General features: G+C 41.2%; 1 long non-coding RNA gene across 4 annotated transcripts in view; it reads right to left on the bottom strand.

The window, feature by feature from the left end:
* Positions 1–11646: 11646 nt before the first annotated feature.
* LOC117976097 (uncharacterized) overlaps positions 11647–24311 on the bottom strand; it is a 74864-nt gene continuing 62199 nt past the window's right edge. For 3 of the 4 annotated variants that reach the window (XR_004666647.3, XR_004666649.3, XR_004666651.3), the window contains one exon: positions 11647–16279. This is a non-coding gene — a long non-coding RNA (uncharacterized LOC117976097). The remainder of the gene's footprint in view (positions 16280–24311) is intronic. The other variant, XR_004666650.3, reaches the window with a different exon arrangement.

Raw genomic sequence — 24311 nt, 5'->3', positions numbered from 1 at the left:
CTGGAACCCAGGTTTCTGAATCTCAACTCAGACAATGTCTGAGTCTCTCTACTGCCCCTTGAAAACCTTACATCTTTGGACTTTTCAGTTTAAAGAATTTCTTGTACTTTGGGGGTTTGCAAAATATAAGAAATCTGTGTAAAGTAAAATATGGACACTGAATTGGGGGAAAGGCAGGATAAGAAAAAGGAATTGGGCATCTCAGAATATTCCAAGCGAAGCTACATCAATTCTCAATTTAGTTTCACTCAGTTTAACAAATATGGGTCAGGCCTTAGGCCAGGAGCTATTAATACAGCAAGACATATTCCTATCCTCAAGAAGCTCACTGTCTTGGAGAGGCAAACTTACAAATAAAGAGCCAGTGTATCGGGGCTATAATGGAGAGAATTCATGGAACACCATGAGGGCCAAAAGGTCAGAGAATTTAGGCCTCCCTGGAGTCCAGGGTTGTTGCTACACAGGAGATGAGTAGGGGACAAGCAGGTGGTCAAATCCAAAGTTCGTTCTGTGCAAGTTCAACTGCACGGCAGACACAGCCTGGTATGTTTGGGAAACTCTAGGTATTTCTTTCTGGCTGCTAATAACAAGGAGTTTGTCACTCCTTTTTTCAGCTTGGATTCATCATCTCAGCAAGCAGGTACTGAAACCACATGTTCCAGCTCTGGTCTGAGGTTGTAACTTGTGGCGAGCTTCAGCCCAGAAGAAAGGGCTTACTCCAGGGGGATACTCAGGCTTATCACATTTGGGCCAGATTTTAACCTGCATTGCCAAGAAGCTTCATCCAGTTAATGGTGGCTGGATGGGTAATGAGCCCTGTGATCTCTGGCTTGGTGCCTAACAATGTCATTGTTAAACCAGCTTCCTCAGCTCATTTAACTTCCCACAGGCCTAGGGAAGGGCGCAGTCTTTGTATCTATCTTTAGTTGGTACAACAGCCTCACTCTCAACTCACATGGTTCTAGCCAAGCCATAGCCTAGTGCCTTGGTGATAAGCACTAGAGCTGTCAGGCTGCACCGTCTGGAGTTGAGCAATCTTTCATCCAGCCTGAGCTAGGTACCACTACTTTGTTGCCCTGTGCTTTTTGAGCAACTTAAGCTAGGCTCTGCTGCTCAGAGGTGAGAGTGTCTCTCTCTGCTCTAGATAGATCCCTAGGGGGTCATTGTTCTGCTCCCAATAAGGGATACTGCTTCCTTCCTCACTCTAGCAGGACACCCACATGCCCTCCATCTCACGTGATAGACATTAGTGCATCCGCTTCATTCCCTTTTCTCTTATTTCTGGGATACCTTTTCCCTGTCCTCTCACTCAGAGGATAATTCCACTTTCAGCTGCAGGTCCATTGCCTAGTGAGGCCATGGCATATTGTATTTTCATTCTGAGGCCTGACCCAACATTGCATCACTTTCTTTCACACAGCTCCAGCCCCACAGCGCATTAACAAGGAATGGTCTTTAACGATGGGCTTAGTGGGGATGCTGGGGATGCTGTAAAGAGCATTTGCATTGTGCACCACACGACAAGGTTTCTTAAACATTCCTCTCAGACATTAATTTTGGTTCCAAATTTATTTCTGGATGGCAGCTGTCTCATTCTAATTTTTTCTTCCTCTATGGCCTCTAATCTGTTCTGCTTATAAGCAAACATCTGCTTGCAGACACACAGAGCAAAGCAGAATCCAGCCCAGCTAGCCCATGGCACTGTTTAGGAATGCATCTTGGAGGTCTCATGCTCAACTCTATCAATTTTCCAAGATATTTATCCCCCCCAAACAGTTCTCTGTTTAGGGGTAAATGAATAATTTGCTACTAAGAAAATATGATGGAAAAAAAATCCCAGATTTAGCCTGGTATTTAACTTGCTGCTTTCTGTCCTCATGAGACTCTCCATGCTGTGAGCTTATAGCTTTTAAGGCCAATGACTCATTCAAGCAATATTTGTTGAAAGCCTGTGTGTCACTGTGTGTCAGGCTCTTGATTAGGTGTGGAACCTGTAGGGGTGTTAAGTAAAGTTTTTATCTTTATGAAACTGACCTTCTAGTGGGGGAGATAAACAAAAAACATGTAACAAGTAAATGAGTGAGGTAATTAGGGATGATGGTAAGCCCCACTTAGAAATCAATATTGGAATACTTAACTGAGTACCAGTTACTGCGTGCCAGGCCCCGTGCTAAGTGCTTTGCCCATTTCTATGATCTGAATGTTTGTGCTCCCCTCAAAGTTCATATGTTAAAGCCTAACTGCCGATGTGATAATATTATGAGATGGGGCCTTTGGGAGATGATTAGGTCGTGTGGGGGGAGTGGAGCCATCATCCACAGGATAAACGCCATTTTAGAAGAGGCCCCAGAGAGCTGCCTCATCTTTCCACCATAAAAGGACACAAGTAGAAGGTGCTATCTATGAGGAAATGACTTCCCAGCCTCCAAAACAGCGAGAAATAAGTTTCTGTTGTTTATAAGCCACCCAGTTTATGGTATTTTGTCATAGCAGCCCAAACTTAATAAGATACTCTTGTTAATTCACTTAATCTTTATGAGATTAAGGTACGTCTCTATCAACCCACTTTTGTAGCAACCTTCTGAGGCAGGTGAAACAGATATTTTAATCTGCATTTTAAAATCTCATCAGAGAACTACTCAGCCAAAGCCACAGAGCTAGTAAATAGTGGGATCAGGATCTGGGTCTTTGTGGTTCTAAATCACACACCCCTAGTCACAACAATACTGTTTCATGTGTTGATGGGTTGATTAAAGAGCACTTTGACGGGAGAATACTGACCTCTGAGGTTAGGGAGGGCTCTTGTAACATTACCTATCTATATGCTGTAATAGATTGCACATGCTCCCTGATACTACAATTGTTAGTATGTGTATCCATTTTTTTCCTCATGGCTGTAAGCTCATTGAGGAGCAAGAATTGTGGCTTGTGCATTTTGTGTGTGTCCCCTCTATTTGTAGCTTGGTGCCTAGACAATGAACATTGAATTGGACTAAAAAGCTGTAGTAGCACTATCCAACAGGAATATCAAGCAAGCCATACATCTAATTCTAAAATTTCTAGTAGCCACAAGACAAAAAAGAAGAAACAATGAAAATTAATTTTAATAATATACTGTAATTTCAACATTCATCAATATGAAAATTATTGAGATATTTTATATTACTCTTTTCATACTAAGTTTTTGAAATCTGGTATGTAATCTACACTTACTCCACATCTCAGGACTAGCCACATTTCAGTTGCTCATTAGCCACATATGTGGTTAGAGACTATAGCACTGAACAGCACAGAACAATATTCCTGAGATGAATGAGGTGTGGATGCACGCCAGGTAGACCAGCCTAGGTGTTAGATATTCAAATTCCAAAACCACTTTGGATCAAGCCCTTGAGACCTCTCATAGGAGCAAAGGGTCTTTTTCTATCACTGGCCTTAAAAGTGGGTACCCTTCTGAAGGTAGGAGTCAATGAGGCCTAATGGAAAAGGAATTAATTTTAGAAAGGTCTCTTATTAATTATGTGGCTTGGAACAAGTTACTGAATCCTTCTGAACCCATTTTCCTCCTCTGTAAAAGGTGGACCCAAAAAATCTCTTGTAAAGTTGAAATGTATTTACATGCCTGGCACCAAAAAAGGCACCCAATAAATAATAGCTTTCATTAAATATTTTATTTTGTACTATCAGATACATTCTTTATTTAATAGACTAAAAGGCCATTTGCTGACAAATGAGATCCCTAGATGATATGCCATCCAACAATTATTAATAGAGTACCTACCATGTCCCCAACACTGTTCCAGGCACTTAGGACATATCAGTGAACAAAATAAACCAGGAGGATGTGCTGTCCCAGACAATCAACACAAGGCTCTGATGTGAGTACCTCGTAACACAATCTTCAGGCAAAACTAGCATTTTCAATATGAATCTCACATCAGAAGAGAAACAGTGCTAGAGGTGCAGCAAGAACAGAGATCCTTTTGGCCTGTGTGTGGTACCTGTAAGGAAATACTGCACGAGCGCTGGCACTGCCCTACCCCATGAGTTCTACAAGGGGAGTGCAATGTTGTATGGGGTACTGTAGCCATATTTACAAGTGGCGATTCTCCTTGGAATATCATTGTTATTTTAAGGTAAGTAATTTAAAATACTATTTTAACATGAAGACCAACACAGAAATATTTTAAAGCTAAATGCAAAATTCACATAGAGTTTTATAACATAACATCGACTCCAAAGAAATTTCTAGGTTGTGGTGAGCATAACAGGTCACATGACAGGAATATTATGTATTGTGCTTTATTTTTATAAGGATACCTTAGTGAGAAATTCTGGGAAGAAGCACATTATTTATTTTTTGTTGTTTCTCTAATATATAGAAACTCTTTTGAACTCTGATATTGTAATTCAGGTTGTTTCTTAACCCCTCTGTCAGCAGAGCTTTGTGGACACCAGATTTAGAAAAAGGGTGTTTTATGGCTTGTTTACTTCAATCTGATGTCATGGGTCCGTGATTAGACTTCGTAGGTGCTCCAGTCTCTGCCTGCATTATAAATCAATAGGCTAGGACTTTTAAAAATTCAATTCTATGTCACCTATATTCCTTGCTTCTCTTTTGCACAAAGTGGAATTGCCTAAAAGCTTCTAGAAGAATTAGGAAGCATGACCATGTTCAATTAAAATGAGTTTATCAGAGAGAAAGAACGTGGATTTTTCAAATCCCCCAGTGCTTGGCAATGCCCACAACTGCAACTGCTGTGGAGAGACTCCCAGCTCCCAGGGAGCCAGTGACCAGAGGACCTAGGTTTTAGGGCAACTTGTTAGAAGCAAGAGGCTCTTCTTTATTCTCTAATCAATTTTGTGGAGAAATATTCTTCTGTGCTTGCACTGAGAGCTTGAAACCTTGGCCAGTAAATGCTGAATTCAAATCCACAGACTGTTTTTTAAAACATTTTTTCAGTTAGTGATTGAGTCAGCCTTGTAGATGGCCTGAGTCCCTCTCAACCTGACCAAATGAGAAATAATAATGACTCACATTTGTATAATGGTTTATGAATGGCAAAGGTCTTGCTCACATGTTATTCTATTTTGTTCCCACAGCAACCATATGTGGCAGAGATTGATACATAGCCCCCAGTATCTGTCCCCTTATTCTTCCACTATAACATGAGCTGCATTTTTTATATGACTTTTCAGAATAAAGACACCTCCAGGCCATACATGACCATGGTGTTGCCATGTGTCTAAATTCTTGCCAATGTAATGTAAGAAAAAATGATATGTGCAGTTTTTGTAATTCCCTTGTGATTTCTTCTTTAGCCTTTTGGTTAGGAGTGTGTTGTTTAATTTTCTCATTTCGTGGATTTCCAAAATTTCCTTCTGTTTATAATTTCATTCTATTGTGGCCTGAGAATATACTTTGTATGATTTCAGGGTTTTAAAAAAATGTATTGAGACTTATTTTATGGTCTAACATATGGTTTCTCCTGGATAATGCTCTGCTGCACTTGAGGAGATTGTATGTTCTGCTGTTGTTGGGTGGAGTGCTCAGTAGATGTCTATTAGGTCTTGTTGGTTTATGTAAGTGTTCAAGTATTCTATTTCCTTGTTGGTTTTCTTTCTGCTTGTTCTATCCGTTATTGAAAGTGGGGTATTCGGGCCCGGCGTGGTGGCTCACGCCTGTAATCCCTGCACTTTAGGAGGCTGAGGTGGGCGGATCACGAGGTCAGGAGATCAAGACCATCCTGGCTAACACGGTGAAACCCCGTCTCTACTAAAAATACAAAAAATTAGCCGGGCGTGGTAGTGGGCGCCTGTAGTCCCAGCTACTTGGGAGGCTGAGGCAGGAGAATGGTGTGAACCCGGGAGGTGGAGCTTGCAGTGAGCTGAGAACGTGCCACTGCACTCCAGCCTGGGCGCCAGAGTGACACTCCATCTCAAAAAAAAAAAAAAAAAAAAAAAGAAAGTGGGGTATTCAAATATCTATTGTCATTGAATTGTGCCTATTTTGCTCTTTAATTCTATAGTTTTTGCTACAGTAGTTAAGTTTATTGGTGTTTATGATTGTTATCTCCACTTGATGAGTTGATTTTTATTATTATAAAGGGTCCCTGTGGCATAATAAGAAAGATGTTTGGCCTTTGTCCCCAGTTTCTGGCACAGAGCTTCTAAGACTCTTGGAATTCTTTAAGTGATATGGATTTTGAACTGTCTTTTGTTCTAATGAGGTGACTCTTCTTGGAAGGCCACTAGATAGCTTCAGGAAGGGAGCTGGTCTCCAGAAAAGCCAAGTTTTAGAAGTTTCAGCCCCATACTCCAAACTCCAGGGAGAAAAGAAGGACTAGAGACTGAGTTAATCATCAATAGCAATTTAATCACAGACTATGATTTAATCAGTCGTGCCTATGTAATGAAACCTCCATAAGCTATTCTAAATGATGAGGTTCAGAGAGTTTCCAGATTAGTGAACACATCAAGAAGCTGAGAAATTTGCATGCCCAGTGTGGCATGGAAGCTCTGTGCCTCCCCTCTCCATACCCTGTCCTGTGTTTCTCTTTCATGCCTCAAAAAGTTGTATTCTTTGTTCCAATGTGTCTCCTTTGTAATAATTGGTGAATAGCAAGTAAAAACACTTTACTGAGTTCTGTGAGTTGTTCTGGCAAATTATCAAAACTGAGCTGAATGTGAGGCCATGGGGGAGGTCATGAGGAACCCCAGATTTGTAGCCATGTCAGAAAGAAGTCTGGGTAATCTGAGGATCTATGGCTAGTGTCTAAAGTGAGGGCAGTTTTGTGGGACTGAGCTCTCAAACCTGTGAAGTCTAATGCTAATTCTGTGCAGTTGGTGTCAGAACTAAATTGAATTATAGGACACTTAGTTGTTTGAGAGTTGAAGAAGTGTTATTGCAAAAGACTACATATCTGGTGTCAGGAGGAAGAAAGTCTTCAGTAACAATTTTTTCTTAAAGTCTATTTTGTTTGGATTAGCTCAGTCACTCTACTCTCTTTTGATTACTTGTTGTATGATACATCTTTTTCCAGTCTTTTACTTTCAACCTATTTGTGTCTCTGAATCTGAAGTGTTTTTCTCTAGACAACAAATAGTTGAATCATTTAAAAATTTGTTCTGCCAATCTCTTTCAATCTCTTTTAATTGAAGTGCTTAATGCATTTATATTTTATATAATTATTATACTTATTAATTATGATTAATGCATTATAATTTATATAGTTACTGGTAAAGGATTTATATCTGACATTCTTCATTTTCTACATGTCTTTTTTTGTTTGTTACTCCATTACTGTCTTCTTTTCTGTTAAATAGATACTTTCTAGTGTACCATTTTAATTCCCTTATCAATGTTTACTATTTTTTTGAGTTATTCTCTTAGTGGTTGTCCTGGGGATTATGATGAACATATTTTTTTTAATAATTTAGTTTGGATTAATACCAATTTAGTTGAGACAGTATATAATATATATAGCTCCAATCTCTCCTTGTTCCTTTGTGATGTTATTGCTCTACAATTTGTATTTTTATGTATTATTTGCCTGTCAGTATAGATTTATAATTATTTCTTTATGCAATTGACTTTTAAGTCAAATGGAAGAAAAAAGAGCTACAAACAGAAGATAGACTTATACTGTGTTTTATATTTGCTTATGTAGTTACCTTACTAGTATTTTATTTCTGCATGTGGATTAAAACTACTGTCAGCCAGGCACAGTGGCTCACGCCTGTAATCCCAGCACTTTCAAAGGCTGAGGTGGGCAGATCATGAGGTCAGGGGTTCGAGACCAGCCTGGCCAACATGGTGAAACCCCAACTCTACTAAAAATACAAAAATTAGCCCGGCGTGGTGGCAGGTCTCTGTAATTCCAGCTACTTAGGAGGCTGAGGCAGGAGAATTGCTTGAACCTGGGAGGCGAAGGTTGCAGTGAGCAGAGATCATGCCACTGCACTCCAGCCTGGGCAACAGAGCAAGACTCAGTCTTGGGGAAAAACAAACAAACAAACAAACAAGTTACTGTCTAGCATCCTCTCATTTCAGCCTAAAGGAAACACTTCAGTGTTTTTTGGTAGGGCAGGTGTGCTAATAATAAATTCTCTTGTTTTTATTTATTTACAAATGTTTTAATTTCTCCTGCATTTTTGAAAAACACCTTTACTGGTCTGCTGGATATAGAGTTCTTGTTTAATAGTTTTGCCTTTTTTTTTTTTTTTAATCTGTCAGCACTTTGAATATGTCATCTCATTGCCTTCTATCCTCCATTGTTTCTGATGAGAAATCAGTTGTTAATCTTATTGAGAATCTCTTGTGTATGTGAAAAGTCACTTCTCTCTTGCTGCTTTCAAAATTCTTTCAGTCATTTGACAGTTTGATTATGACATATGGATTTCTTGATGTTTATCTTATTTGGAGTATGTTGAGTTTCTTGGATGTGTAGATTAATGGTTTTCATCAAAATCTGGGAAGTTTTCAGCCATTATTTCTTCAGATATCCTTTCTTTCCTTTTTTTGTTCTGCTCTTCTTTTGTGTATGTCAGTGAACTTGATGCTATCCCACAGGTTTCTTAGACTGTTCATTTTCCTTATTCTTTTTTTCCTGTTCTTCAGACTGGATAATCTCAACTGACCCATCTTCAAGTTAATTGTTTTTTTTTTTTTTTCTTCTGGCTGCTCAGATTTGCTGTTGAGCCCATCTAGTAGATGTTTCTTTCTTCTTCTTTTTTTGAGACAGAGTCTCACTGTCACATAGGCTGGAGTACAGTGGCAGGTGTGATCTTGGCCCACTGCAATATCCACCTCCCATGTTCAAGCAATTCTTCTGCCTCAGCTTTTTGAGTAGCTGGGATTATAGGCTCCTGCCACCACACCTGGCTAATTTTTGTATTTTTAGTAGAGACAGGGTTTCACTGTGTTGGCCAGGCTGGTCTGGAACTCCTGATCTCAAGTGATCCACCTGCCTCAGTCTCCCAAAATGCTGGGATTACAGGCATGAATTCTCTGTGCCCCGCCAATTTTTCATTTCCGTTATTATACTTCTCAACCTCAGAAGTATTATTGGTTCTTTTTAATAATTTCTGTCTCTTTTGACATTGTCTACTTGATGAGACACCATTCTCTTGCTTTTCATTAGTTCTTTAGACATGGGTTCCTTCAGTTTCTTGAAAATATTTAAAATAACTGATTTAAAGTCTTTGTCTAGTAAGTGCAATGTCTAGATTTCCTCAGAGATAATTTCTATTGATTGCTTTTTTCTTATTTATTGGTCATGTTTTCATGTTTCCTTGTATGCCTTATACCTCTTATTGTTGAAAACTAGGCATCTTACATAATATGATGTGGCAAAACTGTGGAAATCAGATCCCTGCCTCCTGGCATACACAGGATTTTAAAAAATTGCTGCTGTTTGTTCTAGAAGTTGTTTTTTGTTTACTAACTTTTCATAACGAATTCTGTAAAGTCTGTATTTTTCACTGTGTGGCCACTGAATCTCTGCTTGGTTTAGTGGTCACCTGATGACTAGGCAGGAATTTTCTTAAACAGGCAAAACCAGTCTTCCAGTTTCTATGAAAGGGCTCTGTTTGCATGTTGGATCATGCTTTCAACACTCAGGTAGGTAGCTGGAAACTCAGCTTAGCCTTCATTTCCTGCTTGCTCAGAGCGAAAGTGAGAGCTTAAGGCCTTATCAAGTCTTTCATGAACATGCCCACAACCCTGGGTATGTGCGTGGTCCTACACACGCATGTGCCCTTCTATATTCCCAAGAACATGTCATCAGAGACTTTCAAAGCTTCCATGGACATCTTACTTCCCAACTTTTCCTTTGGAGATTCTCAGTTAGTCTATTGTTTGCTCCAATTATTATCCACTGCCTTAGGGAGCTGCAAGTTAAATAATTACCTATAATTGTTTCTAACCAAGGAGCCCAGGGAAAAGGCTTTTTATACAGGACAGCTCTGAGTGATGCCAAATACAGACAGCTTTACAAGTGGGGTCCTCCAGGGAACCACTGGATAAGTTAAATAATGACAATTCTCTGGGAATGAGGCGTTGGGGTCACTCCAGCTCTATGCTGCTTCCTCCAGTGGGTTCCAGGCTGCCAGTTTTCACTGTAAATGCAGGCTGCTAGTTTTCACGGCTACTGTGAAGCTGGAGATAGGGGAATGAGACTAGGGAAAGTTAAAAATGTCAAAAAGCTTATTGTTCTTACTGAGATTTTGTTGCTTTTCTTAAATAAATGCTTCCTGGATTGCTGCAAGCCTTTGGTTAGTTTCCAAAGTTCGGAAAAAGGTGATTCTGACAATTTTGCAAGTTTTTACATTGCTGTTTTGGAGAAGAGAATTTGTGAAGGTGCTTATGTTACCATTTTCTCTGATGGCCCTCTCCTGTTTTTAGCTTTCAAAATAGCGTCCTTATAGGCAGGGTCATCTATTTCCTCTGCTCTTTATTCCCACCTGTAACCAGAAGGCAGATATCATTGGGAGCAGGTGCAATCATCTTACATTATGAGATGAAAACTGCACAATGGGGATGGTAAGATAACAAGTTACAAGGAACTCAAGTCTGATGATCACTGAGCCATCACACCATCCTTGGACCACCTACCTGAACTTCTACATGAGAATTAGGAGTGTTTGCCATTTAAGCCACTGTTATGTTAGGTTTTCTGTCACACTGCACAACCCAAATCCTAATAATGCACTAGTGAAGTAGATAAGGCAGATTTGTTACTGTGCTTTATTTTTCTTAATGTGAAGAAATTAAAGCTGAAAAGTATTCACTGACATTCTCAAGGATAAACAGCTATTATGAAATGGTTGAGTCAAAGTCCATATCCAGGGGTTCTCATATCATAGCTCATCCTCTATCTCCTTTCATAATATCTCTCTGATGATGTGCATGTTACTAGTTTTCCAGCAGCTAAATACCTCATTAAGGGCCATTCTCCCATAGAAGATGTTGGAGGAGGATGGCCTATGTATTATGATCTGAGGGGCAGTGGATGAGCTTCTGAAGTCCAGAAATATCTAATCCACAGCTTTGTAATGGGAGAAGGGAAATAGCTAAGGAGAATTCAGAGAATAGAAGCAGCCCTTCTTTCTTCAAGGACATTTGAGATACATTCAGTTGAAGTCTTGTGCAGAAGACATGAGATTGTTCACTTGTTTACAACAAGAATAGTATTGGGGTACAGAAATAGAGAAAGGAATTAGAATTGGAGAAGCTGTCACAGAGGTGATCAAAATGAAATGCAAGGAAACTTTAAGGGGAATGAAGAGAAAGGAGAGAGGAGAAATTAACAGAGTTATGGCTGAGACCCAGCAGAATAAGAAATGAAGGTGGGGAAAATTTTAGACTTTGTTCTTTTTGGATGATAGCTTTTTTTGGTAATGTTTATTTTAGGTTCTGGGGTACATGGTACCTACATATGTACCCCGGAACCTAAAATAAAGGTTACCATGAAAAGCTAGCATCGAAACAAAGGTTACCTTTGTTATATAGGTAAATTGCATATCATGGAGGTTTGATGTATAAATTAATTCATTACCTAGGTAATAAGCATACTACCCAATAGGTATTTTTTCTGATTCTCTCCCTCCTCTCAGCATCCACCTTCAAGTAGGCCCCAGTGTCTGTTGATCCACTCTTTGTGTCCATGTGTTCTTCCTGTTTAGCTCCAATTTATAAGTGAGAACATGCAATATTTGGTTTTCTATTCCTATATTACTTTTCTTAGGATGATGGCCTCCATCTCCATCCATGTTACTGCAAAGGACATGATCTCATTCTTTTTTATGGCTGTGTAGTATTCCATGGTGTATATGTACCGCAGTTTCTTTATTCAGTCTGCTATTGGTGGGCATTTAGGTTGGTTCCATGTCTTTTCTATTGTGAATAGTGCTGCCATGAACATACACATGCATGTGTTTTATGTCATTGCATGTGAGATGGATCTCTTGTAGACAGTATAATCTTGAGTCTTGCTCCTTTATCCACCCTTCCACTCTGTGCCTTTTAATTGGGACATTTAGCCCATTTACATTCAAGGTTAGTGTTGATATGTGTGAATTTGATCTTGTCATCTTGTTGTTAGCTGGTTATTATGCAGACCTGTATGTGTGGTTGCTTTATAGTGTCACTGATCTATGTAAGTGTGCTTTTGTAGTGGCTGGTAACAGTTTTTCCTTTTCATATTTAGCACTCCTTTCAGAACCTCTTATAAAGCATGTCTGGTGGTAACAAATTCCCTTAGCAATTGCTTGTCCGAAAGGGATCTTATTTCTCCATCAGTTATGGAGTTTAGATTGTCTAGATATGAAATTCTTGGTTGGAAATTCTTTTCTTTAAGTATGTTGAATATAGGTTCTTGATCTCTTGTGGCTTAGGGTTTCTGCTGAAAGGTTTGCTGTTAGCTTGATGGACTTCCCTTTGTTGGTGTCCTGTCCCCCTTCTCTCGAGCTGCCTTTAATATTTTTTCTTTCATTTTGACCTGGGATAATCTTATAATTATGTGTCTTGGGGTTGGTTTCTTTGTGCAGTGTCTCACAGGGGTTCTCTGCATTTCCTGAGTTTGAATGTTGGGCTCTCTAGTAAGGGTTGGGAAGTTTTTATGAATGATATCCTGAAAAATGTTTTCCAAGTTACTTGCTTCTCCCTATCTCTTTCAGGGATGTCAGTGAGTCATATGTTTGGTCTCTTTACGTAATCCCACGTTCTCAGAGGTTTTGTTCATTCTTTTTTATTCTTTTTTCTTTATTTTTGTCTGACTGACAAAAATATTTCAGACAGCAAGTTTTTGAGCACTGAGATTCTTTCCTCAGCTTGGTCTATTCTGCTGTTAATGATTGTTATCGCATAATGAAATTTTTGTAGTGTGTTTTTCAGCTCTATCAGATCAGTTTGGTTCTTTTTATAATGGCCATTTCATCTATCAGCTCCTGTATCATTTTATTATAATCCTTAGATTCTTTGGATTGGGTTTTGACTTTCTCCTGAATCTTGATGCTCTTTATTTGTGTCTATGTTCTGGATTATATTTCTGTAATTTCAGCCATTTCAGCCCAGTTAAGAACTATTCCTGGGGAACTAGTGTGGTTGTTTGGAGGAAAGAAAACACTGGGTTTTGAGCTGGCAGAATTCTTGAGCAGGTTCTTTCTCATCTGTGTGGGCTGGTGTTCCCTTAACTGTGGTATAAATTGAGTACAGTCAGTAGACTTCTATTCTGGATGTTTTTAGAGGGCCATGGCTTTGTGCAGGGCCTTTATGTGTTGCTGAATTCTTGTTCTTGGTTTCACAGGGGGTGTTTGTTAGTGAAGTGTTTCTGGTGTTAAAGTTTGGGCTGTGATCCAGTAGGTAGGCTGTTGTTCAGCCATGTGGCTCCCCTGTATTTCCTCACGATTGCAGCCACGATCCCTCTCAGTGCTGTGAATGTGTGGGTTCCTCTCCCACTCGAGTGCTGGCTGAAGATCTTGGCTTGGCACTTCTGGGCTGCCCACTGAAGCTCTGGGGAGAGCTCAGGCTTTATGTTCCCTCCGCAGTTTGGAGGCAGCAGCTCCCTTGCTAAGGAAGGGGACTTGACAGTGACTGTGGCAGAGGACCTTTCACTTGTTTCTTGGGACTCCATCCCAGAGAGATGTGGATCTGCCATCAATCAGTGGAATTGGCCTGGGATGGGGAGCTGCCCTGTGGGCCCAAATGGCGAGGGATGGGGGCCCTGACAAGTGGGGTGGTGGGGGTGAGGTTGGTGGTAGAGGTATCACGTGGGAGACAGACTATCCTTTTCTCCTTAGGCAACTGCAGCTTGCTAAAAGTGTGGTTCAAGCACTCAGGGTCTTTGCTCCTTCCCTAGCCCAAGGGCAGCAAGGGTAGTACCACTGCAGTGGCAGTGGCAGAGGGGATTTCAGTTGCCTCTGGGAGCTCCACCTCAGAGAAAGGAAGAGTTGATGCTACTGGGAATGTTCAGCCAGGGAGTGGGATGGCTGTGCTGCTGGCCTGAGCCTGGGGCTCTGCTTGTTGAGGAGAAGGAGGTCGAGGGCTCACAGGGAGGAGAGACTGGGCTCCTGCTCGTATGGTGACTGTGGTATGCTGGAAGCACAGGTGAGGCTCTCAGGCCCTTTGTTTCTTCCCCAGGGGCAGAGTCACTGCTGTGGCAGTGGCAGAGGGCCTGTCAGTAACCCCTGGGAGCCCCTTCCCAGGGAAACTCAGAGCCCCTACCAATGGGTCTGCTCAGCCTTGGGTGGGGTTGTTCCCTGAACCAAGCCGGGTCCGGCTGTGTTTTCTCAAGGCCCAATAACAAGAAGCAGACAAACTAGGAAAGAAGGGAATTTATTACTGTAACCAGATACAGGGAGAAGGCCAGAGATAATTCCACCAGACCAACCCAAAGCGTTACAACTTTCTTAGTGCTTATATAGGTTGGGGTTTGTGCCTACGTGCAGTACAGCATTTGCCTAAGTCTATTGGTAACTAATTTTGTTTCAACTAGAAGTACAGAGGAAAAAAAAATGCTTGCTAAATCCAATTAAAAGGGCCCCAGTACCTCAAGGCCTGTCTACTCTGGTACCAGAGTGATTATTTCTATCTTATCTCCTTTACAGCTTGGTCTGGAGAGCTGCCTTAGGGTCTCCAATGAATCTATTCAGACAGCTGTCTCTGTTCCCTCGATTTGTCTCAGATTTTGTCAACCTGGGATGGGTCCTGGCACTAGGAATGTAAGGCTGTCTCTATAAGTTTGGCTTGCTCCACAAGGGAGAAGCCCATGCAAGGGTCCTATGTCGACCATATGTTTTATTTCTAGCTTTGATGTTTGGGCACCGAATTCTCTAGGTTTAAATATTTCCTCAATGTTAAGGCAGCACTGTGGAAATTTGTCTGTGTAGCTGGGGTGCTATGCAGGCCTGTCTGTGTGATTGTCAGGGAGAATTGGCCTGCCACAGCGTGGCTGATCTGTGATCCTGAGCTGGGGGCCCTGCCTGGTGAAGAGTGGCAGGGTGGAAGCTCACAGGGAAGAGAAACTGTGGTATGGTGGCTGTGGTGTGCTAGAGCTGCCAGCATAGAGACTAGGCCCTTTGTTGCTTCCCCAGTCCAGAGTGATTAGGGTGGTATCACTGCAGCTGCACCGGCAATGGGGGCCGTCGGTTGTCTCTGGGATTTCCTCCTCAGAGAACTGCAGAGCCACCTCTGACTGAAGTGTTCAGGCAGGAGAAGGGTAGTTGTGCTGCAGTTCCTGGTTGGGAGGCCCTGCCCAGTGAGGAGAAGTGGAAATGGAGACCTGCATGGAGAACAGTCAGGCCAGTTTTCCACGGGGCGGCTGCACTGTACTGGGAATTTGTGCCAGTCCGCAATCACCACACAAACTCCAGAGCCTGAGGGTAACAGCAGCGAGGGCTGCAGAGCAGCAAAGATGGTGGCCTGCCTCTGCCTCTGGGAGCCCCTCCAAGGAAGTGCAGAGCTGCTACCAGCCCACAGCCCAGGAAGGGGATGGCTGGAGTCCAAAGTCGGGAGGTCCTGTCCACTGAGGAGAAGCAAGATTGGAAACCCATGTATAAAACAGTCTAGCCACTTTTCCATGAGGCATCTACACTGCGCTGGAGATCTGTGCCAGTCCCTATTCAGCCATACCCTCCAGAGCCTGAGGGCAAGAGTGGTGAGATGAGGGCTGCAAGACAGCAAAAATGATGGCCTGCCTCTCCCTCTGGAAGCTCTCTCCCAGAGAAGTGCAGAGCTGCTACTGGCCCAAGAGCCCATTTGTGGGGTGGCTGGAGTCCCAGGCCAGTGGGCCTTATCATATCAGGTGCAGTGGAGGCAAGGCCTGCAGTCCATTACTGCTTAGCCCCCTGGATTCCCCTTTCCTGGGAGTGTGCAAGGCAGACTGACCTCCTGTTGCCAGAGCTGCAGCCACTAATGCCAGGATGCCTGGGGATCCAAGGCTCCCGGGACTCTGCATGTGCCTGAGTGGTGGATCTGCCCAGAATCTGCATAGCTCTCCATGTCAGTCTGAAGGCCCTGGTGGGGTGGGCTCATAAAAGGATCTCCTGATCCCAGGGTTGCAAAGGTCCAGGGCAGGAGTATGGGTCCCTGGGGGCTCTTACTCACTGTTTTCTCACAGTGCGGGAGACACCCCTGGCTCATGCCGCTCTTTGGTGGACAATAGTCCTGTCTTGCTCCTCTTGATCTCTGTAGGTTGAATTGATTCCTTGATGAATCCCAATGTGTCCACTGGATGTTCCAGTTGAAGATCTAGTATTTACTCTGCATTCCTTTTTCTCTCTGTGAGAGCAGCACACGTGATTTGCTTCTAGTCAGCCATCCTGGCCCCTCCCCTGCTATCATTTTTTCTTTTAGCCAAGAAAGAATTTAACTTTAAATTATGATTTCAAATTCAAAATTCTGTCTAGGAACTTAATAGGAAAAGACTCACATTATATTATTTGGGATGCTGTGTAACATCCTCTGTTGAAAAATTGTATAAACTCAAGAGCTCTGGAGCCAGAGTTACCATGTTCAAATTTTTGCTTAACCACTTCTAAGCAAGTCAGGGAAGAGACGACCTAGGGCCCCAGCCAAGGAGATGGTTATAGGAAGGTCGGCATCTTATGCCAGGGGAAAGGTTACAAGCTATAAAACAAGAGCAGAAAACATTCAATGCTATTTCTAGAGGAGTTGCGCAGGTAGGTATCTTCAAATATGCAGAGTGGTCAGTATGTAAACAGCGGCCACATAAGGTGTCGGAGGGCATGAGAGCAGCTTCTGTATGTCTCTCTTGGACCTTCAGCTTTGACCAGTAATCCTTTGCATTTGTGGCCTAGGTCCAACCCTAAAGGGATCTCTCATGCTGAATTAAAAGACCAATAGGTAATGTAGATTTTTTTGATCAATAATAAGGAAATGAAACAATTGATAACACACATTGTCTTACAGATATGATTTTTCAAGACAGTGTCCACTTTATAGAGAGAAAAGACTTTTAAGGGATTCTTGGTGATAACAGATTGGGAACCAAAGTATGAACTAATGATCTCTAAGATCTTTCCAATTTTAACATTCTATAAACTAAAAAAAAAAGTTTCTTACGACCTTCTTATTAAGGCATGAAGTAATCCACATGTTATTTCTTATTTGGAATTCTGAAAAGTAGTCAATAACAGTGTCCCATCATTATTAACATTATTATTATATTTAAAGGTCATATAGTAAAATAGTATTCTGAAATATCGTGTGTTTTTCTTCCTCCCAATATTTTCAGTTATTTTATATTCCCTCCCTTATTTAGGTGGCTAGATCATAGACATTAACACATACTACACTAGAAGCAGAGAAAAGCCTTGAATTTCAGAAGCCTAGGCTCTGAGAAGATACATAGCACAGAAAATGTGAGATGAATCAGATCTATTTTTCATGCCCCCAAACTATTTACAGCTTATCAGACTAAAGAAGACAGTGGGCTGCATGAAGGAGGTGACAGTCACAGAGGAAGCTCGAAAGGTCACTATGTTGGTGAATTGGAGCGCCTAACTGCAGACAGGACCCACAGCTCCATTCTTGAATGGAGGCCAGTGAAACAAGACTCTCGCATGGAAAGACGTGTAGAATGTCTAGTGTGAGAGGCCTGAGAGGCTCTGAAAACTGCTACTGCTCATCATGATGTGGGGGCAGAAAATTGAGCCAGAGAGAAACTTGAATTTGATGCAGGACTATGGTAGTCCCATGTGGTTTCTATAGCTCATGGGCCATGAGGCCAACAGCACATTCACTCCAGAGCGGGACACTGGGATTATCTGAGAGGGCCCTGGTCACCAAGGATCGTGGATGGAGAAGGAGGGGTGATGCAGCAGGGACCTGCACTAAACCAAAGACTGGTTAGGCACAAAACCAACAAACATGTACCTGTTCAGGTGGGTAACAGCCCTCTTCGCCTCCCCTAGGCCCCACTGACCTTGTCCCTGAACCCATTGTTTAGCTTTGCATAATCTGTCCTCAGAAATCAGGCAAACCCTGAGGAAGTTGGGGGATGGGGCTGATAACCAAATTGATTAAGTTTCTGCCTCTCAGCAGATTAAAGATGTACAAGTAGATTTTGAATTGAGTTATAGAAAAATAAGTGCATTTAAATACTTTTCAGTTTGCCGGTTAAAATTCTTATCTGCTATAGTTAATACCTTTAACTAAATTATTTAGAATCTTCCCAAAGATCCTGCTGGATTTCTTTCATCCCCACATCACAGATGAGAAATTGTGACCAAGAAATTATGTAACTTGCCCAAAGGCACATAACTGGCAAATGGAAGGAGGGGAATTTGTTGTTTTGCCGATAAAGTCTCTGCTCTTTCTAGAAACCACACAGCTTTGAAGGATATGGCTGCCATGGAAAGGAGGGGTAGGCAGAAAACGAAAGCAACCAATTAAAGGGAGCCAATCCAGAATTTGCCAGTTGCCAAAATGTCTTTGAAATAACTGTGATTCACTCACAAGGAGGAAGGAAGTGGCTTTAAAAGAATCAAAATGTGTCTTGTGACAAGAGGCAATTAAATTCTGTTCCCCTTGAGTTAAATCCCCTTTATGGCTCTTTGGTGGACACACAATGACTAAAATTTTGTCTAAAGAAAAGGCTGTTTACTCTTGGCTGTATATTGATGAGTTAAACACAGGGCACACTCTTAGCAAATTTGTAAATATGATCCTTAGAGTTGGCTCCGTATAGAAGGCTTCTTTGTATGTCTACGATTAGCAGAAACAACGCCCAGGAGGACCAAAAGCAAGGGTCCCTATTCCCGGTACAATTAAGGACAAACTTACTGCCAAAGCTGATAGAATTATTTGGGGTTTGTTTACTTGTGGTAGCTATTGAAGAGCTTATGGAAGGTGGAGAGGTGGCTGTTGGCTCTTAGTTCATTTCACAGACTCCAGGACAGGGGATGGATATAGCCCCCTTTACTTCAAAAAGCACTGTTAATGGGCATTTAAGTTGCCTTGAATAGGCCAAGCTATCTCAACAAGTGAATGGGAGGAATGAAGAAAAGAAACACGTATAATTTAGTAGCACCTGCTTCAAGGACTGTTTCACTAAATTGGATTGTTGCTGTATGTGCATTTACAAAGCAATTAAAAAAATAAAACTACATAAAAAACTTTGCCTTCGTTTATGGTTCAAAAATACATGAATGTTTTTCTTTAGACCTCACAAATAAGTAAGGCTTCAGGGTTTAATATATGGTTTTATTTGGTTCCAATCATTGCCTTTAGTAACCTCCTATTTAATGTTCTGACCCTCCCTGCAGGTCTAGGACACACAGGATGTCCCTCACGTCTGCAAGCAACACCTTTCATAGTGCTGCATTTTCTGGCTGACAGATGGAGCTTTTCTTTCACACTAAATTGATTTCTGTGAAAAGTCTTTGTCACTTGCAATATGATGATGCTTCTAAGTCTATGCACCATCTTAACAGAAGGTCCCCAGGTGGACCTTGGGCCATCTTTCTGTGACCCCTCTGTGACCTCTCTGTATTGTTGCCCTTTTTTGACATTTGTGATGATCTCCTCTGAGACTCCAGCTGCAACATCACCCTCTCAGAAGCACAGATTTCATCCTCTGGAAATAAATCCTGGATATATAGTTTTAAAATTTGCTCTCTTTGAAAACTGCCTCTACTCTCTGATTTCTTTCTGGTGTGTGTGTGTGTGTGTGTGTGTGTGTGTAGTTCTCATCTGCTAATATGCCTTTAAGACATTCTAGAACTATTTTTGATTGGATTCTGGTTAATAATAAGAATAGTAATAGTAATAAAACACTGAAGAGATTACAAAGCACTTTCCTAATACTAGAAATGAAGCTTAAGGGGTCTAAACAGCAAAACCAGGCTACTATATTAGTAAGGGGTAGTTAGGTTTAAAATTCCTGTCCAGGAGAGATTTATTCAGGTAGCACTCACTTCAAGGTTTTTCTTTCATCAATAGCCACAGTTGTCTTAATATTTCTCAAGTAAGAAAAACAGAAACCAACCAAGCAACCCATTGACAAACCAAAACATTGTGTTAGACAGTTTTTGATGTTGCACTTTGTGGGAAGTGTGGACTCTATAAATTCTTGATTTGCATATTTCTGAGCTTTAAGACTGGAAATACCAGCTAGTGCTGAGAACAAATAATTAATGATGACTTCACTTAGAAATTTTCAACAACTACATATGGGAAAACTAAGAGCTCTCTTTTATTATTATGAATAATTCTCTTTTCTCATTCAAAGAAACATCAATTCAGTATAGACAGGCATACTAATGAAGAGTAGAGAGTAATCAAATACAGAATGATGGCAGTTACTTGTCTTAGTCCACCCAATTGTCTGATTTCCTACTTACTCCCTGAGAGAAGGTTTTGGAGTGTCCTGGGTGTGTGCATGTGTGATATGTGTGTATGTATGCATGTGCATATATATACACACACCGTTTTGCATGTGTGTGTTTATATTCAAGTACTTTAGTTGTTAGCAAACGAAGATAATAAAACAGCTAACATTTATTGAACAATAACTATTTGGCAGGATCTCTGTTTGGCACTTTATATGCATTACCTAATTTAATTTTCCCAAAAACTCTTGTAAATAAAGCCTCTTAGCCTTCTTCCCCATGTTATCAGCTGAGAAAGGTAAGTTTTTGTTTTTGTTTTTAACAAAGTTTGAATTTTGTCCAAAAAAAAGTGAATGTCCAACCTAGGACCAGCATGGGCTCTGCATTAGAACTCATATTATGATGTTACATAAGTCATTCTCATTGAACTGCTTTGATGTTTTTATTTTTTTTGAAGGCCAAATCAAAATCTTCCCTAAGTTATTATTTTTAAAATGTATCTGCAGCAGGTAGACTGCAGTTGATAATAACCCTCAAGATTTGGGTTCCCAGAATGAATGGACCAGAGACATGTTTCCCTTATAAAACAAGACTAGAATGAACACTCCTTCTCTCTGTGGGTGACCCACATCACATTTGCATTTGCACTGTGTCATCTGAAGGTCTTCCCTGCTTTCAGGTCACTGTTCGACAGTAGCGTGGCCATCTGATTTACCTTTCTATCTTCGCCATTCCGACCTGACTATTCCTCAGAATTAAACATGGCAGTCTCAGATTTGTTCATTTATGGTCACTGATGCTGTGTTGCACTATCCTAGAGGTATCATTTGCATTGCACTCACCATTCACAAAGGAAATTAATATGAATGATATGAATGATGTTCTCTGGATTTGTGCAACCCAGCAGTTCTGCTTCTCATTCACCTTCCTATCTAATCGTTCACAGTCTCATAACAGTTTCCCAATTAAATCTGAGTTCCATGTGCTTTCTAGTATCAAATCCCCAACCTCTCACTTTTCTTATATGGATGAATCAGTTGTTTTCTGAAAAGAGGGCCAGTAATTTATTTATAATTCAGTGTTTTCTTCTTGCTTGATCTAAGGACTAACATCTACTGAATTACCTCCCTACTTAATTGACCCCATAGATTGTCTTTGTAAAGCAGCATTTCCAACTTAAATTTCCACAAGGCTGTATTTTCATGATCATTGTTTATAGCAAATTCAATATCTGAAGTTTTGATGAGCCTTCCATTTTAATCAACATTTTTCTGCATAAAGTGTGAAGATTTTCAATGTCAAATGTCACACTTTATGTACAAATCTGATAATTTTTCCATCCAGTTATAAAACAGATTAGTCACTTTATTCCTCTCTCCTTCCTCTGAAAGCTCTCCTTTGCATCTCTAATTTGAATATCTCATCCAGTACTTATGGATCTATATATCTTGCATTATTTTCATCTTTTTTCTGTTAGAGTACATGCCCCTTGAGAACAGGAGCCATTTCTTTTTTATTTTGTATTCTTGTATGTCTAGCAAAAGCACTTGCACAGCAAACATTTGTTAATGTATTTGTCCTTTTTGTTCATTGTTTTATCTCCAAAAACCTAGAAAAATGCCTGGCACAACTATTTTTTGGATGAATAAGTTGATAGTGTTTGTAATGGGAACTTTAGTAAAGAAGTTCCAATGAATAAGATATTTATATAAAAGGCCAGACAGGTAGTAGACACTCACTCTGTCTGAATTGGAATCCATGAGATACTTTGACTGTGATAAATTATTTATAAAATGCAACATTAATAATTCATATTTAGTCCAAAATGAAAACTTGGTGCCCTTTCTGAATATTTTCCACTATGGAAACCCATTTCTCTGAAGATTCACAAGTCATGTAAGAAAGACACTGTGAGAACTTTGTATAGTTAGCCCCATCCCCACCCCAACCCATATACATCAAGTTGTTTTCAGCATGGGAGAGCACAAGAAAGCTGGAAGTTATGTGTGGCATTTTCAGAATACATGAAAGCTTCAACTCCATGCAGAACCACCTGTATAATATGTGGAGTTCAGTGCAAAATAAAAATGCAGGGCCCCTTGTTAAAAAAAATTGCGAGAATTTTAATATGGCAGCAGCAGAGAATCAAACCAAGCTCAGCACCCTTCTGATGTGGGCACAGCTCACAAGTCCATGAAACAAGGCTGAGCTCCATGTGAGATCTGTCACTATAGATTCTATGAGGTTAGTTTAAGTTACTCCATGAAGGAAACAGTAACTGTTCAAGAAAGAGGATATTTTTGGTCTCTCTGTGGATTTTAACACTGGGAATACTCAAGGACCTAAATGGAGTATTTCATAGGGGAGCTGGTATCTGTTAAGGCAGATCACTGGCTTCTGGGAAGAGATAGAATTGTTGGCATTATTAAAGCATTGGTAGGGAGGACCCTGAGGCCCCATCAGAACTAGACAATGCCTAGAAAAGACATGGATCCATGTAAGTCTTGATCTACAGAGGACATAGACATGGACTCTCACCTGGGAGCTTGGGAGTGTCCTTGCTAATGCCAGGTTCTCTTAGAATTGGAGCCCCAAGTATCTGAAGTATCCTGAATCCAGTGCAATGTTTATTTTAACATGAGACCTTGGGTAATAGAAAAAAAGTGTGGCCTGAGAAATAGGAGGTACACATAACTAATCCCAGAAAAAAATGTGCATGATTGCATGATGGGACACCTGGTCTCATTCTATAAATAGAAGGTCCAGGCTGCAGCCTGGGCTTAGCTCTAGGCAGCTGTGACTTCTCTGAGTCTCACCTTCCTCAAATGAGGGAGTTGACCCAACTGATTCCCCAAGTTACCTTTCAGTATCAGGAGTCAAAAAATAAGTCTCGATTCTTTCTGTCGGTGTTGGTATAAAAAGCTCACAAAGCACTTCCACATATAACATTTCATTCTGCAATTGTTGAAAGTAGGCCTCCTGCTCCCAGTTTAGGCTCCTCCCACTTCACCACACTGTCTTCTGGCAAACATTTTCTTGTTATAGATTAGAAATGAGCTTCATATTATCTCCTGTTCATAATGTTTTCATACTCTGGGTTTACTCTACAGGAGACTTCCTGTCTCAAGTGTACAGGTGAGGTAGAGACATTGAAGAGCTGTCTCTGCTTCAGCAGACCTAGGTAGTATGCAGAGAAGGCCTCTGTGATGGAAGAGGTCTAAGTAAGTGTAAGGACAATGGCTGCATTGCAGTCAAGCATAGGCAGAGGTACATAGCCGGCACAGCATGACACAGTGGGATTGGAGCACAGGTGCACAGTCTTGTGCATTATGTAATCACAGCTTTGTAGCCATAACATGGGGGCACTCATTGCCTGCGTCTGAGCCACTATTGTCTGTGAGGTACATAAAAGCAGCACCGACAGTGTGAGGGAGCTGCTGAATAAAGCCATGTCCCACCTACCTGTGGTCTTGTGAGTGTTCTTTCAGCTACCCGCCACCCCACCAACTCCCCTCAGACCTTGGCTGGTGCTGGAACCTAACAGTAAGTGTAAGCCAATGTGCCAAGGGAAAATCTCTGAAAACATTTGGACTTAATTCTAACTTACATTAAATCCTCTACATGCCTCCCAGGAAAGCAAGGAAGTACTTTCTTGCTCCTGTCCCCGAAGGGGCAATAAAATAGACCACTTCCACATAACAACAAGTAAGTGACAGAAAAAGGATGGCTAACCTTTAGAATCTGACGTGACATATCCAGTGTAGGTTTGGAAATAGCTCAGTGCTCATGAGAAAACATCAGGGGACATCAATGCCAAGCCAGTGAGGGAGGCAGGAAGTTGGGCCTCACACAAAGCCCAGAAAGTAAGGAGCTGTGATTTACCACAAGACTTCTTCTAACAAAGTTACTGCCATGCCTAGGATCACTTGCTGGCTGCTGGGTCCATCTGGCCCTTTATC

The sequence above is a fragment of the Pan paniscus genome, chromosome 1 (genome assembly GCF_029289425.2).
Source record: "Pan paniscus chromosome 1, NHGRI_mPanPan1-v2.0_pri, whole genome shotgun sequence".
Classification (NCBI taxonomy): Eukaryota; Metazoa; Chordata; class Mammalia; order Primates; family Hominidae; genus Pan; species Pan paniscus.
This window is presented reverse-complemented; position numbering and strand designations above follow the sequence as displayed.